Source organism: Grammomys surdaster, unplaced genomic scaffold (assembly GCF_004785775.1).
Source record: "Grammomys surdaster isolate TR1022 unplaced genomic scaffold, NIH_TR_1.0 325, whole genome shotgun sequence".
Classification (NCBI taxonomy): domain Eukaryota; kingdom Metazoa; phylum Chordata; class Mammalia; order Rodentia; family Muridae; genus Grammomys; species Grammomys surdaster.
The window spans coordinates 1,790,916-1,806,401 of NW_021604744.1; the positions used below are offsets into that span (position 1 = coordinate 1,790,916).

The 15,486-nt window shown below is 42.4% G+C and overlaps 1 protein-coding gene across 5 annotated transcripts in view; it reads right to left on the minus strand.

Moving 5' to 3' along the window:
- Window positions 1–15,486, minus strand: part of Srpk2 (SRSF protein kinase 2) — a 192,191-nt gene that overhangs the window by 156,686 nt on the left and 20,019 nt on the right. Inside the window, exon 1 of one of the 5 annotated variants that reach the window (XM_028778145.1) lies at window positions 10,050–10,068. The exons of the other annotated variants lie outside the window; for them this stretch is intronic. The gene's annotated coding sequence lies outside the window, so the exon portion shown is untranslated. Of the gene's footprint in view, window positions 1–10,049; window positions 10,069–15,486 lie in introns of those variants that run through there. 5 annotated transcript variants of the gene reach the window in all.

Consider the following 15,486-nt stretch of genomic DNA (forward strand, 5'->3'; position numbering starts at 1 on the left):
ACAAGAAATTCTTATTACCAGGTCACTAAGACCTATAAGAGTTCAAGCTCCTGAGATCCAAGGTAAAAGAAAAGGACTCCTTAAAGTTATCCTCTGACTTCCACATAAGTACCATGACACATGCCTGCACACAGGAACGTACACACATAAACACACATAACAATGATATATACTTAAAAAAGAAAATGAAAATCTTTTTTTTAAAGATTTATTTATTTATTTATTATTTATGAATACACTGTAGCTGTCTTCAGACACACCAGAAGAGGGCATCAGATCTCATTACAGATGGTTGTGAGCCACCATGTGGTTGCTGGGATTTGAACTCAGGACCTCTGGAAGAGCAGTCAGTGCTCTTAACCACTGAGCCATCTCTCTAGCCCCGAAAATGAAAATCTTATTACCAAGAATAAAGGAAACATATGGGAGGTAGGAAAACAAGAAACTGATTCCAAAACCATCCTTACATTTTAGGATGTTTCAACAAAAGGGGGGAAAAAAACAAGCTTTATGGTTTAAAGAGTTACATGGGGTACATAGAAGCAGCCAGCTTCCTGGGTAAAGCAAGGCTAGCTCTACACTGCCTCTGGTAAGCCAGGGGCCTAGGACTACAAATGAACAGCAAAGACTGATGGGTAAGACAGACTTGGGAGAACGTCTGTCAGTGCACATAACAGATGCTTTCTACTTTCATCTGCACTTTCCTTGCTTGACTTAAGTAATTGTACTGTAAACAGAAAAAGACTCCTTGAGGAAAAAGTGACAAAGACTTTGTTTGTTCTCCCTGTACTGCCAAATAGAGTGCCTTTCTGAGGTCTCAAACCTATCAGTCAATAGACATGCTCTAAAAAGACTCTGGATAAATGTATGCTCAAAGCAACTGCACATGTTAGGAGACTATATCCTTTCTCTACATTTTTTAACTTACTGAAGCTGACTATAAGCATGCCTTATAGGCATAGACTCTATGTTTTCCTAATAGTGCAGTTATAATGAACTGGAGCACACCATGGTGACTGGGATCGAGGGCTCTGATAGACTAACTGTACTCACAGCAGCCTGTAAAATTCAAATTATGCACTACAGCTAATCCTAGATTCTACATATACATCTACCATCTACAAAGATGAAGTATCATTTGAGTACCCAGTACATTTAGCTGCCTCCAGACACCATGGTAACAGCAGCCAAAGTTCTGTATGAGGAAGTGCTTTGCAGAGCACTGGGGAAAGTAGAGGGCTCAGTATCTGCTATCAGCTTTACCACTGCAGCTGCAGCTTGTCACCCACCAACTATGCCTAAAAAGTGGCCATTGGTTTCTTTTCTAGATTAGAGTTCAAAATAGTCCATCATACTATCTTTTAAGGAAAATAAATCCTGTACCAAGGCCAATTTTAGAAAGCAATGCTGAAACCATCTCCAACAAATCAACTGGGGGACTAGCTGGGTGTTTCTCCTGCTCCTCCCCCCCCCAACCCCCACACTCAGAGGCTCACATTCCCTGAGCATGGAAGAACACATTCTTCTGCTGAATGGACTTCTGTTAATGTTCTTGTTGTTCTCTGTCCTTTATTATCCCTTGACAATTCCAAAGATAAATTTTGGTCGTTTTCATCCCCCATTACCCTTTCTCTTCTACTAAAACCTTCAATCAAATGAGTCCTGCCTCTACTCTGATGTTTTTTACTTTTGCTTTGCATGCTGGCTTGGAATTCTCTACACAGAGACTGGTAGGCCTCAAGTCTATGACCCCTGCCTCAGGCTGAGTGCCTCGTGTCAGGACCCAGAGAAACTCAGGACAAATGGCTGATGTGCCTATTTTCATACCAAAGCCCCAGCTGGCCTCTAGACCCTTACATGCGCTCCCTCTGCTCTTCTCCCCACCACCTTCCCACAACCCCCTGCACTAAACCTCTCCAGCCCAGGGGCTTCGATTGCCTTTCCATAGCTTCTGATTCCAAGATAACAAAGCCACTCTTGCCCTCCCTTTTTGTCTCCCCCCTCTTCTCATGGTCCAGTTCAGTCCTCCAGACCCTTCCAGAAGCTCTGGCTGTGCTCTCCCTTGTACCTACAATAAATGCCTTCTCCTCAATTATACCTACAAGTGCTCATGTCCTCATTTTCATTGACACATTTTCATGTGCAAGATAATGTTCACACACAGATAATACTTACAAACTAGGACAGGTGTGGCATAGCACACCTGTAATCCTGACATCAAGGGAACTGAGATGGGAGAATTGCATCAAACCTGGAGTTCAACACTTGCTAGGACAATGCAGGAGAATCCGAAGGAAGCAGGAAGCAGGGGATGGGGGGGGGGGGGGAGGTTACCAAAGGGTAATGCAAATTTCTGCTTATTCAACTAAAAAAAGATTCTTTTTGTATAGAACCATGAAATTATCTCATCCTATTTTTAAACCTATACAGTATATTCCCAGTATTATAGAGTTCACTAAGAGAGTTTCATAACCAATCTACACAGCTAAAAGGCTTGAATTTTTTTCTTGACGATAAGCAGAGCTCTCATCTGTATGGATCCACACTGGTGGGAGCCTCTGTACTTTCTGACCCAGCATTGTCTCCCACTGTTCTAATCCTGGTCCACACTCCTGCAGAGGCAAGTCTCTGAAAATAGCTGATCCCATTATTGTCCTGTTTGTCTGAGGCCCTTCCAAGTTGCCCCATTTCCCACAAACACAGAGCTTGCACCTTTGAGGCAGGAGGGTCAACCAGTACCCTGTGAAAGAAAGTTCTAAGCCTATCTTCCCAAAAAGTACATTTAAATTTTGCAAAAAGAGTCCAACTTATTTAATGCTTTTAATATTTCAAACACAATTAATAAAATTTCATTTTCTCTTAAAGTAGTGGTTCGCAACTTTGCAAATGCTGCGCCCCTTTAATAGAGGTGCTCATGCTGGGGTAACCCCCAACTGTCTTAGGGTTTCACTGCTGTCAACAGACACACTATCCAAGACAAGTCTTATAAAGAACATTGAATTGGGGCTGGCTTACAGGTTCAGAGGTTCAGTGAGTCCATTAGCATCCAGGAAGGCATGGTGTAGGAGGAACTGAGAGTTCTACATCTTCATCTAAAGACTGCTAGAAGACTGGCTTCCAGGCAGCTAGGGTGAAGGTCTTAAAAGAGCCCATGCCCATAGTGACACACTTACTCCAACAAGGCCACACCTACTTCAACAAGGCCACACCTTCAAATAATGTCACTCCCTGTGCCAAACATATTCAAACCACTACACCAACCATAAAAATATTTTTGTTGCTATTTTATAACTATAATTTTGCTACTGTTATGAATCATAATTGATGTACTGTTATAAATCATAATGTAAATGTCTGTATTTTCCAATAGTCGTATGCGACCACTGTAAAAGGCTTGTTGGACCTCCAAAGGGGTCATGACCCAAAGGTTGAAAACCACTGACTTAAAGGAACTGAACATTGCTTCAAGCAAGTCAATAAGCATTTGCTGAAGATAGGGGAAAGGCCATGCATGAAAATATGGATAGTGTATCAAGTCTTTCTTTCTTTCTTTTTTTTTTTGAGGGGAGTGTTGTAACAATTTCTCTGTGTAGCTTGGACTGGACTGTCCTGGAACTCGCTCTGTACACCAAGCTAGCCTCAAACTCACAGAGATTTGTCTGCCTATGCTTCAGGAAGTGCTGGGATTACAGGAGTGGGCCACCACCACCCAGCTACATCAAATCATTTTTTAAATGCATAGGTGTTCCAAAACAATAAACTTTCTAGGTAACCAAACATCTTGTTCCATGTAAGCATGTCACTAGGGTTTCTGAAGGAGCTGCCCTGCTGTTAGCTCCTGGTGACTAAACTCTTCAGAACTTTGTGTTTCAGTTATATGTGCAATCTAAGTTCCACCATCTCCCCCTCCCCCAGGTTTATTACGTAGTTCCACCATCTTCTAAAACACTAATACAATAGATTTTTTTAGAGCTCAGTAGAATTGGTTGGTGAGCAGAGGCCACTGTTCCTCTACATCAGAGAGTAAAGCTCAAATGTCTCAGGGTTGAAGAAAGGTAAAAACAGGTCCACTGGTCCAAGGAGTAAGATCCTGGCAATCAGCCTAAGAAGGCCTAGCTAGGAGGGAAACAGCTGATTCAAGGATTCTAAACTCTCCCTTTTTTTTTCAGACAATAAAATTTTTTCAGAAAAATGAAGATTTTTTCGGACTGGAGAGATGGCTCAGTGGTTAAGAGCACTGACTCTTCTTCCAGAGATCCTGAGTTCAATTCCCAGCAACCACATCGTGGCTCACAACCATCTACAATGAGATCTAATGCCTTCTTCTGGTGTGTCTGAAGACAGTTTCAGTGTACTCATATATATATAAGATAAATCTTAAAAAAGAATAGAGATTTTTATATAAAATGTCCCCCACTTTAAGAATAGAGATTTTTATATAAAATGTCCCCCACTTTAAGAATAGAGATTTTTATATAAAATGTCCCCCACTTTAAGAATAGAGATTTTTATATAAAATGTCCCCCACTTTAAGGCAGATCCCATATAAATCGCACCCGCAAGCGTGATCTAGCTCCTGCCCACAAGGCTGCACCCTGTAACTGTACAGATATTTTCATTCCTATAATTAATATATTGATGACAATCCTGAGCCACATACTCTGCTAGACATGGGGACAATGAAGACATCTCAGGCTGTATCTCTGAGGACGCAAGCCCATGGAGGTGAAAAACATACAAACACAACATCATAAACACTGTGGCCAGTACAAGAACAGAGACATAAGATTAGCACCAGCAGGACCAGGCAAACATTAGGGGGAAAGGCGGGAGGGCAGCAGTGCTGAGGCCACAGGATGCAAAGCTGCAAGGCTACAGGGATGAGCCTTAGTGTACTGGTGAGACAATGGACCCTCAGTGCCTAAGGGCACAGCAACTCATCTGGGAAACACATTCATAACTGCAAGATCCTGTAAGGTTTTCTCTTACTGTACTAAGTATAACCCACATCCTATACTACCCAAGGAGAATCTTTTATACAGACTGAGGAGGCTGCATTTATATATTTAGGGATATACACACATATCCATAGATCTGTATTGCATACACATGTGTTCCTCTGTGCCCCTTCTACATTCCTAAAAACCTAATCAGCAAATCAATGATGAGCAAGTTTTACTTTCAAAATCCATTCCTACAAGTAATTCGTGAAGAGGAAATCATAGTAAGACACTTTAGGGGCTGGAGAGACTTGACCAGCAATTGAAAACAGGACACTCTTGCAGAAGACCGGGATTTGGTTCCTAGTACCTACATGGTGGCTCACAACCATCTGTAACTCTGATTTCCAGGGGATCCAATGCCCTCTTCTGGCTTCCACAGGCACAGATGTGGTACACCTACATATGTGCAGACAAAACAGTCATGTACATAAAAATTTAAAAAGATGCTATACATTTTTTCTAGTCCTTTTTTCAGATAAGTGAGTGACCTCTCAGCAATCCAGCTCATATGTTTAAATGCTTATCCTTTCTCTTGCTCTGCGTTGTGTCAAGAGGCTGGTTTTACTGTACATTTAAGCAGAAATATCATCACCTATTCTCTCAAAAGATACAGTCTGCATTCTCTCTTCTCTCACTCAGAATCACAACACCCACACACATCCCTGACAACGTACAGGAGTAAATCACAGGAGCTAATGTTCCTATTTTTCTCAGCATCTCTCACCTTAATGCCTCAGCCTGTGGGTAGCAGCCCCTTTTGGAGACTGAACGACCCTTTCACAGAGGTCATCTAAGACTATCAGAAATAGCTGATATTTACATTATAATTCATAACAATGAGAAAATTACAGTAATAAAGTAGCAGTGAAATAACTTTATAGTTGGGAGTCGCCACAACATGAGGAACTGTATTAAAGGATTGCAGCATTAAGAAGGTTGAGAGCCACTGTTCTAACACAAAACTTCAACCAGTTTAGGGCAAGGGAGATGGCTCAATAGACAAGGTGTTTGCCATGGAAGCATGAGGACCAGACCTCAGATCCCAGCACCTACACAGAAGCCAGGAGAATGTGGGGCCTCTCTGTAACCTCAGAGCTAAGGAACGGAAACAGCTCATCTCTGGTGGAAACTGGCAAGATAAGTTCAATGGGAGATCCTGCCTCCATAAATAAAGTGCAGAGCAGTCACCCAATGACGTCACCCAGTGTCACCCACTAGCTTCCACTCACACCCAACACATAGCCACAGCCCTCCAAAGATTTGTGTCCTTTACTCAGGTAGGGCAACACTCCTTTGTGCCTCCACAGGTAGAGGGCATGACTACAGGCCACAGAGCCTCCATATTAATGAGATACCTAAAGGCCAGAGGGCATAGCCAATTAAACATTCCTTCCTTAGACCCTCCTCCCTGCAAAAGGGATTTAACCTCAGACCTGTCCTGAGAAAACTAGAGTACAATTTCTCATCTACTTTCCTCCATGACAATAAACATCCTAAAACCATGGACTGCTTCTCTGTCATCAGGATCCACTGTGGGAAACAATGGAGAAGGCCTTCACCTACAGAGCCCCCAATCTCCTGCAGAAGACCTCTTGGCCGCTGTGACCAAGCCAAGACACACTCCTCCCTCTTTCTCCCACTTCGGCCGAGGCCCAATCCAGCCTGTACACCCCCACTTCTTTCTCGGCTCTATCAGGACTCCCAGGGGCACCTGGCAGCCTAAGAGCTTGAGAACCAGCAGGTCCCTGGCTGCCTTTTGGCCCAGGGCCCCCCCAGTCAACTCTGGCAGTCTGGGGTCCCACAGCTTCACATAGCCTGAAGCCCGCCCACAGCCAGCATGGGGAGGGTACAGTCAAATTCCCCGAGCCTCTGGCAGAGCAGACATTAACCCAACACACAGGCACATACATAATACATACACACTCAAAAATGTTTCCAACTCAATCACTTTTTTAAAAATGAGCTACAAATATGAAATGAATTAATTTTTAATGTATTTAACAAAATATAAAAATTTTAATCAGTAAAATTTCTTTAATGTTTCTCATTTTATAAAACCTGCTAAGGTTTTATATCTAGCAAAGTAGCTTAGCGGCTTAAGATGCTTGCTGCTGAGGCTGTCCTTCTGAATTTGATCCTCAAGAAAAGAACTGCCTCCTGCAAATCACTCCTTGGTCGCCACACACACACCTCACATGCTCACATGTAAGCCCACACAATAAAGAAATACAGAAAGGAAACAATATTGTGTAAAAGTAATAACATTTTTTAAGAAAAAACAACAACAACAAAAAAAAAAAAAACGGGGATGGTAGAATGGCTCAGTGGCTAAAGGCACTGACTGCTCTTTCTGAAGTCATGAGTTCAAATCCAAGCAATCACATGGTAACTCACAACCATCCGTAATGAGATCTGATGCCCTCTTATGGGATATCTGAAGACAGCTACAGTGTATTTACATATAATAATATATAAATAAAAACTTTTCGGCCGAGGAGAGAGGGGCCATTTAATTGTTTTAGCTTTTAAACTAATTTCACATAAATATTACAAAAGCGTATCTCCCATCAGAAGTTACACAATGGCCCTTAAGACTTTCTTAATAGTGTACTCCAGGTAACACATGTTAATGGACACAACAATAAAAGTTCATACATGCTGCACAGTGATGGCGCATGCCTTTGATCCCAGGCTGTAGACAAGACCAGGCTGGTCTACAGAGCAAGTTCCAGGACAGCCAGGGCTACCCAGAGAAACCTCATCTCAAAAAAAAAAAAAAAGCTTGTACCTAAGTCCATTCAATAAAAAAGAACAGACAATGTTGCTAAGGCAATACACAAAGTGGGCTCTAAACAGAACAACTAATGTAGACAGCTGGAAATGCTCTTGGGGGTAAAACAACTGTAAGGATAACTCTCCAGGGGTTTATGAATTCAGCAACAGATTCTTAAGATACATGAAAAAAGCATAGGCAAGAATGAATGGCCAGGCTGGTAACTGTGTGTCACCAAGTCTGAAACACACACACCACTCAAGATAAGCCAAGGCCTTCCTAGTGATCCAGAGGAAAAGTCAGGAAGCTATATATCCTGAGAAGTTTGCCCACCCTCACCATCTCCATAGGCCTAGGCCTACCTCCACACTTGCAGCTCACATACAGGCCCTGCCTGCAGGAGACTGTTCCAGAGAACAACTGATTTAAGAGATCCACAACCCAAATGACACATTTACAACCCTATACCCAAGGCGCAGCTACAACAGAGGGCAGAAGATTTTAGGAGCTGGAGGATTGAGAAACCTGCTGCTAGGTAGTGTCTTCTATACATGGCAGGGAAACCAAATCCACGAAATCTTACCAATATGGCTGCCAAAACAATACCAGTACACATAGCAAAGCAGATGAGGGAAGTCTAAGAAGACCGCACCCACAGATGGAAAGCTATAATCCATTAGCTTGTGAGAGGGGGCTCATTCTTCTCCAGGAATGAGGAGCCCTGATGCGTTACCAATCCCAGTAGTTCATACACACACGAGCAGCACTAAACGGGCTCAGCTCGCTGTGTTCATACATACGCTTTTGTGTGCTTGTCTGTAAAGCAACAAAGAGGTCGTGAATTTAAGAGGAAGTTGGGGGGTGCAGGAAGAGTCTGAGGGGAGACAGGGAAAGAAGTGATGTGAATCCAATCCCCATGTATGCCTTCTATGCTATACAAATGAACTCAGAAACATCATGTTCAGTGAAAGAAGCTACACAAAGTTACCTAGCATAGGACTCTATAAACAGGAAACGTAGACAGTCTTAGCTACTTTGTGGGACTTTTTTGTCCCACCTTTGTCTCCCTGGTTTCACGTTCTATCACTAGACAAGAAAGAAGAATTGGTGGGGAGCTGGTGGGGGTTGGGAGTGGGGAATCTCTGAATCTAATTTCTTTCCTTTTGTTTCTTCTTTGCTTTGTAGCTGGTCTTTGCCACTGCTGTGGGTTCTTTTTCTCACCTCTTCTCCTCCCTCCCCATTCACTCCCTATCACTAAACAGAAGGGGAACGAGGGAGCGAATCTAATTGCTTTCTTTCTACTTGTTTCTCTTTTGAGCATGACTACTAACAAACTGCAACCCACCCCCTGAACAACCAACCACCACCTACCTCACCTATCGGGGCTCCAGCATTTACAGACCTTCTTCAAGGGTAGATAATTCCCAATATCACACAATCACAGAAACTATCTGTAGCTGGCAAAAACACGTCTCTGCTAGAGGACGAAGGCAAATCAGAGTCAGCTGCTGCTGACAGTCCAAAGCAGCCCCACATCCCCACACCTGGGATTAAAATGAAAACACATTCTTATATTTCTCATTTTTAAAGAAACCAAAATTCCAGAATTCTCACTGTCATGAAATGTCCAGAATACTAAATGTAGCCTGGTTGTTCCCAGAGTACAGTAAGAAAGCAACTCTCTAATGAGTATAGTTCTGCTTCTGGACAATAAAATGTTAGAAACTAGATTCACATGATAGCTGGCCAACCGTACCAATATACTAATTGCCAATTAATTATTCACCATAATAATACAAAAGCTATATCATGCTGTATAAATTTAATTTCAAGGGCCTGCCTATTTTCTCTTCCATCTCCACTCTTCCTTTCTTTTTAAAGACATGGTCTTACTCATTTCTGTGTAGCCCTGGCCTCAAGGAGAGATCTGCCTACCTGTGCCTCTCATTTGCTGAGACTAAAGGTGTGTGCCACAGTTTGTCTCATTTGCTAGGAAATACTCTTGCCAGGCCAAACATTCTCTCTCAGTCTCTAAATCATCCTGATGCAGCTGGTGAGAAACCACTGGGTCAAAATGCATTAGGCAGAGCTGGGGAATTAATTGGCTGTTACTTCATAACTGTAATTTTGCTACTATTATAAATCATTAAGTAACCCCTGTGAAATGTCATTCAATCCCTCCATGGGAGACCCGCAGGTTGAGAACCACTGATCTAAGTGAACAATGAAGACATTTAACAAAATGAAATCCAAGAAAAAGTATTTCACCTCACCATGGAAAAGTTCCTTTAAGCCAGGCAATGTGGTGCAAACCTTTGATCCCAGAGAGGCAGAGGTAACAAGGGCTACACAGGGAAATCCTGTCTGGGAAAAGGAAAGAAGAAAGGAAGGAAGGAAAGAAGGGAAGGAGGGAGGGAGGGAGGGAGGGAGGGAGGAAGGGAGGGAGGGAAGGAAAAGGGGAGAGGAGGGAGGGAAGAAGTGTGAGGTACCTCCTTTAAATAAGTTATTAATTCATTAACATTTTTCAAAGGCAAGTGTTGAATTTTGAGGGTATACAATCACAGAAACCACAGTCTACACAATATACAGGTTGTCACCTAAGGTCATCCCAAGCCTTGATGGAGTTAAGACCTCATAAGCCTAAATCCTGAAGAATCCTGCTATAAAGAGTCTACTCAAGCTGTCCCCGTGCACTAAGCAAAGCAAACGCCACTACACAAAGTAAGCAGGTGTGCCTGTCATGCCTGCACTTAGGACAGACGCAGGAGTCCACACCCAGCCTGGCCTACAAAGTTTAAGACCGATCAGTGAATGAATATATGAACAAATGAATGAATGTTCTATCAGTGAGGAAGTCCAAAATATGGCAAAACTACCCTTTAACTTAAAATCAAATAAACTGTATTAGCCAAACAAAGAAAATCAGATCTAACTATTGATAAATACTAGTTAATAAATCATTTAAGATTAATGCTACTTAATAAATCATTGGAATCATCTAGAATTGTTTGCATACTTTTGGTAAATCCTAACATCTAGACTACTGTAAACCTAGAGGAAGGGATCCTAAACCCATGACAAATCCTTTACAGTCATCAGGTGCTAAACCAGATAGCTACATCATCACGTGGTTTGAAAAGTTCTCGTGATCCCAGCAGAGAGAGGAAGATGGTCAAGAGTCCAGGGCAACCTTGGTCTATTTAATGAGTGTCATGCTCTACATAGGGAGTGTCATGACAGCCTCAGAACACAGTGAGACACTGGCTTAAAAACTAAGTAAGTTGGAGACTAGAGAGATGGCTCAGCGGTTAAGAGCACTGACTGCTCTTCCAGAGGTCCTGAGTTCAATTCCCAGCAACCACATGGTGGCTCACAACCATCTGTGATGAGATCTGATGCCCTCTTCTGGTGTGTCTGAAGACAGCTACAGTGTGCTCACATACATAAACAAATCTTTAAAAAAAACTAAATAAGTAAAACAAAACAAGAGTCATACTCTCAAAAAGCCATTTCACTTTTAGAACGCACTATGAAAGCTGGTGTGTCATCCACACCTGAGCCCAGCACTCACAGGCCAGCTTCTGTAAAGTCTGAGGTCTACAGCCGGGTCTATACAGCAAGACTGTCTTTAAAAAAAAAAAAAAAAAAAAAAAAAACTATGCAAAAATGAGCACAATGGCACATGCTTGTACTTTCAGCATTTGGAAGTTCATAGTTAGCTACTTAAGGAGTTTTAGGCCAAGTTAAGATACACAGGAAGACCAGGTGTGATGGTGTATGTCTTTATATACCTAGCACTTGGGAGGCAAAAGTAGGGGACATCTGTGAGCTCCAGGCCATTTCATTTAATGAACTCTATATCCACTTTTAAAAAAGCATATATTATAAGGGAATGAGCACACAATTGTTTACTGGTAGAAAAAATAAAGTGATCTTGCTATTAGTCATACTACAAGATTAAATATTGATTTGTTGTTGCCACCTGCTGGTAAAATTCATTATTTGAACATTACTGAATTTGAATTCATCATTTCACATAAAGCATTCACTCTTGTTAAAACTGAACACACACACACACAAAGCTTACTTGTACTTTCTCAATATTGTCTTCTTTGTAACATCTTACTCAACTATTCTAGTCAACTTCTCTTTGGGGAAGTTTTTAAAGCTACATCAGAATTAATGGTGACTGAAGGCAGAAAGTGGCTCACACTACACTTTCAGCCCTTGGAAGACTGAGGGAGGAAGATTATTAAAAGTTTTAGGCCAACCTGATCTACAGTCTGAGGTCCTGTCTAAAAACAGGAGTGGTCAGGAATGCAGGGAAGGTTGAGTGGTCAGGATGATGAACCAAAACTAACAACCTGTGGAAAAATTCTACAGAAATCTGATACCTGATAAGAAAAAAAAAAAAAACTACTTTTAAATATACCCTGTGTGGGTAGATAAAGCCATTCCGAGAAAGAAAGAAAAAAAATCCTCGTGCCAAGAGAGGAGACTATAAGCTGTCAGTCAGCAAGGCCCATGCAGTCCCCAAAACACATCAGGACCTCTCACTGCTGTTATAGCCACAACTAGTTACTATGGCCTTACCGGTAATGAAGCCTTACCTCTTTGTCTCAGAACACACAAAGTCAAGCTGGAACTGGAGAGTCCTTGCTATAAAGGCTTGCTGAGTAAAAAAGGTGTTCTTAGACTTGGCTGTGGAAACCTCTATGTAACAAAACCAATCCCCAAGAAAGACTCACCTACCCGTACAACCATGAAAAAGTCTGTTACACAGGTAACCAACTGCCACTTTATAAGACATAGTTATACATCTGTCAACCCAGTCAAAAGCCCACACGTGGAGGTTACAGGACTTCCTGCGCAAGATGTCACTGTTGCTTCTCTGAACCGACATGAAGGCCCATCAAACTGCCTTCCTCGGGCTTGTGTTTATTCCCATAAAACAGTCACTGCTACCTTTGCTCAGAGACCCTTCCCTCAGAAAATCTTGTCAGCAGTGAGTGTAAAGAAAGGTCCACGTACAAAAGAATAACCAGCTGTTCAATACTCAGCCACCAATGGCTCATCATCCCCTTCCAGTACTCAGGGACTGTATTAGTCAGGGTTCTCTGGAGTCACAGAACTTGTGGGTTGTCTCTATATAGTAAGGGAATTTGTGGATGACTTACAGTCTGTAGTCCAACTCCCCAACAATGGTCAGCAGCAGCTGTGAATGGAAGACCAAGGATCTAGCAGTTACTCAGTCCCACAAGGCAAGCAGGCAAAGAAGAGTAAGTCCAACGTGCTTCCAATGTCCTTATGTAGGTCTCCAGCAGAAGGTGTGGCCCAGATTAAAGGTGGGTACCACCACGCCTGGATCTGGATTAAGGGCGTGCACTACCTTGCCCGGGCCTAAGCTTTTCATAGCCACTATGCCTCAAGATCAGGGTCCCAGGTGAGCCTTCCAATTCTGGACTGTTGTTCATTCCAGATATAGTCAAGCTGACAACCAGAAATAGCCACCATAGGGACTGTCTCAGAAGAGGACGCACAGCACGCGAGAGCTGGAGGGATGGGAAGTGAGAGCTGCTAAGCTCCCTGCACAGCACCGCCTAGTTATGATTACCTAGACAAGATGGCCATCATAAGAGACACCAATATCCTGATATGGGTAGAGAAGGAGATCAGGGGGACCTCTTCTTCTGAGGAATTACACAAAGTCAGAGGTCAGTGAACAAGCAGAGACATTTTCTACAGTAAGGCCGGCTCTGGGAAGGCACCCACGCTCCTGCAACTCTCGTCCACTCCTCTACACAACCCAGTGGCATCCACTGGGTCACCAAACTGGGGGACTACTTAGAAAAAAAAAAAAAAAGAATGTGTGGAAGAGAATAATGGGAGGTGAATAAAATCAAACCACACTTTGCACACTATGAAAATCTAACAATAAAAGCTATTGTTATGTAATTAGTATATGCTAACAAAAAATATTAATATTGTGACTTTTAACAATAACATCACAGAAATTTGTGGTCTACTGAGATAATTTTAACGCCATAATAATTTGTGAAAAACATAAAATCCTTATTTAATAATAATATTTCCAAGATGTTACTCGTTTTATAAACAACTCAAATATTTACATGCATCAGATGGTTTTGTATGTATTTATATGTATTTGCAGTTAATTATGATCAGGCTTTTTTAAGCCCTCCAGCATCTTGTTCGAGTCCTGACAAGACTGCTGCACAGGATCACAACAGTGACCATCCAGCATGAAGGGGAAGAGGTGAAAGTCTCCACCACAGCTGAGGAGCTACTGACAGATGAAGGCTCTGAAGGAAAGAGACCCGGTTTTCTTCTGTTGTATCCCCTGGTAGGTTGATTACCTTCCAAAAGTTGGAGAAATCAAAGCAGCGTGGCAACAACAAAGGAAGTGGTGGATCAATGAACAGACTTACATTTAGTCAGAACAAAGGCACTGTAGTTGAAATACAGATTTTGACAAATGGTGCCTGGCAACTAAACATTACAAGTAAAATAATCTCAGTGGTCATACCCTCAGAAAAATTAATTCAAAATGCCATAGATCTCAATGCAAAACACACAGTTCCCAGAAATAACAGGAGAAATTTTAAATATCATGAATTTCTAGAATCCAGATACAACACCAAAGGCATAAGTCTTTAAAGAATAAGCTGGACTTCACTAGATTACAAGTGTCTTTTTACAAGTGTCAAAAGAATGACAAAACCCAATGGAGTGAAATATTTACAAATGAGGACTCTGGTGGCAAAAGAGGACTCTGATGGAGGAGTCTGAGCCAGCCCAGGTGGGCACCCCACATGCTTGTAGCGGGCAGAGGCAGGAGGATTACCACAAGACTGAGGCCAGCCAACAACAAAACCAAAAAAGAAAAAAAGGCTTGTAATCCAATATATGTGAAGAACTCTTAAAATTAACTCACCCATGGTGGGAGGCCGAAGGAAGTGGGAGCTAGATCTGGGAGGAGTTAGAGGAAAGAAGAGTAGGAAGATCAAAATATATTTCGTAAAATTCTCAAAGAAGAAAAATCCTGAAGAGGCACTTCATGAAAAACTACACACACATCAAAAATTATCAGCACATACAACAGACAGTGCTCCACATCACACACTTTTAAGGAAATGTTAAGGAAAGTAAATGACAGGGTATGGGCTTGGGCAGGCAGCTATGCACGTAGAAGCACTTGCTGCATGAGCAGGAAGGCCTGAGGACAAAGCCCAGACCTCACTCACAGAGAAAGGCAATGTCAAAGGAGGAACCTGTAAGCCCTGTGTCATACAATCCTCTCCAGGCTCAATGAGACATGTCTCAAGGAAACAAGGTGGAAGCATGATACAGCAGGACACCCTCCTCTGCCCATGCATGTGCATTCCTACACAAAACCCACCCAGGAAACTACATGCATGTAGGCATGCACACACACATGCTTGAGAGAGAGGCTTGCACACACACACACACACGCATGTGCATTCCTACACAAAACCCACCCAGGAAACTACACACATGTAGGGGTACACACACACACACAAGCAGAGCTATATAGCAAGTCATTGCTTCAAAAAGCCACATTGAAAAGGAACAGCTCTGTCAAAGTAAAAGAGAAGATGTAGAGGATCCGGAGCTCTTGCTCCTAGGTGGCAGCAAGAGTGAGTGACACAGCAGAGCTACTTAGAAAAC